Here is a 2,954-nt window from a genome sequence, read left to right on the forward strand (position 1 = left end):
TGCTCGCCAGACAGACAGAGAGAGACAGAGAGACAGAAAGCGAGAAATCACCCCCCAGGGGGGATGTTCATGCCGCAATCCCTTCTCCTCCATTACTCCTCTCGGGATCTTGGGCATGCACACACACGCGCCTGGCATGAGTTTTAAGCCACCGGGTCCGGGACGCAAACTGTGGTTGACTACCTGGGAGTCCAGCGACATAGCCATTACGCTAACTGCTCATTCCCATTGCTCATATTTCTTGAGCCTCTGCAATTGTTCCTAGTTATCAGGTAATCTGTATGTTTCTTCCTAACTTATTTAAGGTCTCTCTGATTGTTAAAAGTTGTACAGGCTTAGAACATTGATGATTTCCCTTATGGTTGGCCTACCTGTTGCTCACAATTACCATTTACAGTTGCCACTACCCTGGATGGCCCAAATTCTTCACTGTTTCTAAGGAGAGGTGACCCTTCAATTGACCTAATAAGCAACACCCCAAGAGCAAAGGAAAACAAAATGAAAAGAGGAAATTGCGCAGCGCACAATGTGCGCAGCATGCTATTCAAATCACCAAATTTCAAAGAGTCCAAAGGCTAGTGGGAAAGGGTCAGAAGATGAGTGACAGGACCAGGTTGGTTGGGCCTGCAGCCTGAGTCCACCTGATGCCCGGAACTGTTGGCTGGCTCGATCCGGATTGTGGGTGGGGTGGGGTGGGAGTTCACCTTAAAGTCCCAGACAACAAACCTGGGGTCCAAGGAGGAGGAACGGGGGGGATGTGTCACCCAGCGTGAGTTTTAAGCCACCGGGTCCAGGATGTGAACCGTGGTAGACTACGTGGGAGTCCAGCGACATAGCCATTACACTAACTGCTGGTCCCGTGGGTGCTAAATTCTTGAAGGGAACTGAGACATGTAATAGGAGTGATCTCTACATGAGAGTGACATTTAGTGGAGAGACACTCAAAAAAGCAGCACGCTGGTCCACCATGTTAAAATCCTTTCATTTCCGCAGGCAGGTTTCTCCTTTTAAAAAGTAATAAACATGGAGAATGAGACATTTATAGTTTAAAAGAAGCAAAGAGGATAACCCCTTTTGGGCACTGCAGCTAGCTTTATGTATGACAACTATAACATCTTGACCTGCAAGCACTTAGATAAATGAAAAGAACTTACAAAAGGTCATCTTAGGGACCAGGAGGTGATGTGGTGGTTAAGGTGTTGGACTCCCTCTTGGCCCACCATGGTTTGAGTGGTCAGAACTGCCAGCTCGCTTTCTCACTTTCTGTCTCTGTCTCTCTCTGGTCAAATTAAATAATAATAATAAAAAATTAAATAATTCATTTAAAAAAGGTGATCTTAGTTAGAATTTTCTTTAGGTAGGAGCTTCGACATTCCTAAATCAGTCTTTCTGTGCACTAAACTAAAAAATCTGGATCTCATATTGAAATTCATTTTAAAAATGGTAAATTCAACTCCTTATAAAAATTAACAAAATAATGTGATACTATCTTGAAAAAAAAAAAAGAAAAAAAGAAGCTGCTTCTAAAATTAAGAATGTGCCAAAAATCCCCTTGTCCAGAGTATTTCTGTCTTTTTCTATCTTCTTTCTTACCAAAAATAAACTTGAAAAAAGATACATTTTGGCAGACTGGTTGACATAATAGTTATTTGTTAACAAACTCAAATCTGGTTCACTCTCTAGGATACTATAGGCCATACTGTAAGAATATGATATGCAAAAACAAATAGCCTTGTTACAATGTGCAGGAGCAAAGATAGCAGACCCCTCATGCTGAACGAAACTGGTCTACTAGAGTTTTGTTTTGTTTTCTTTCTTTTTTTGTATTTTGTATAAGGGTAGAAGTCTAAAAGTACATAATCAATGATCAGTTTAAGTGGGTATGTTCATCTGATGGGCTTCCTTCATTCACAAGGTCTTAGATGACAAAGATATTCTGTTTTACAAAGAAATAATCATCCGTTTCCTGACAGCAGTCAGCCTGGGGTCTTCCCCCTTCCCCCCCAGTCAGCAATTTCTATCTTACAAAAAAATATTAAATTTTTGTTAGTTAAATATTGTATTCCTTTAAGAGGGAGTTTAGTCTTCTCTCAGCCTTTGTCTCTTTATTGCCATGACATGACCAAAGCCTAAAGTTTTACTTTTACTGTGGGTCATTACAATGTAAATAAACCTTAGATTTCAAGCGGTTTAAAAAAAGATATTTTTAATTTTACTTTTAGCCTTATTTATTTTAAAATTTAAAAGTTCTTATTTTTCTTGGGGCTAGAAGGTGATGTGGTAGTTAAAGGTGCTGGACTCCCACATGGCTGAACACAGTTCAAGTCCTGAACCTGGAGGCTTGCTTTCTCACTTTCCCTCTCTCTCTCTGAATTTCTCTGGTCAAATGAAAAAATAATGATAATAAATAAAGTTGAACAAAATAATTATTTTAGAAATATGTCTTGTTTTTCTTAAACAGAAAAGAAAACTGAGGGTCCATCCCTTTTTAGGGGATCCCTGCTCAATTTCATTTATGATCCTATGATCAACTTGTGTCCTTTCTAGTAAATTCAAAAGCTTTTCCATTTTCTCTTTGCTTTGCCTACTTTGTTTATTTTTTCCTTCTTCTTTTTTTTCTCATTCATAATTTTAAGATAATAATGATACACAAAATTATAATGCAGGAAGTTGGAGTGCATGGACCCAACACCCAGAAGAAAAACAGTAGTAAATTCGATTCTTTTATCTCGCTCTACTCAAAAAATAGAGACATAGACACAGAGAAGAAATAATGAAGTGGAGAGTGTTAACAGAAAGAAAAAAAAAAAGATCAGAGCTCTCAGGCAGAAAATGAGTCCTGGAGAATGGGTTGCTAATAAAAAAGTGAGACAAAGTTTTTTTTTTTTTTTTTAAATCTGTGTCAAAGGGCTTTTGTTCGGGCTTTTTTTTTTTTTTTTTTTGGGGTTTTTGTC

Source organism: Tupaia chinensis, unplaced genomic scaffold (genome assembly GCF_000334495.1).
Source record: "Tupaia chinensis unplaced genomic scaffold, TupChi_1.0 Scaffold147880_1, whole genome shotgun sequence".
Lineage (NCBI taxonomy): Eukaryota > Metazoa > Chordata > Mammalia > Scandentia > Tupaiidae > Tupaia > Tupaia belangeri.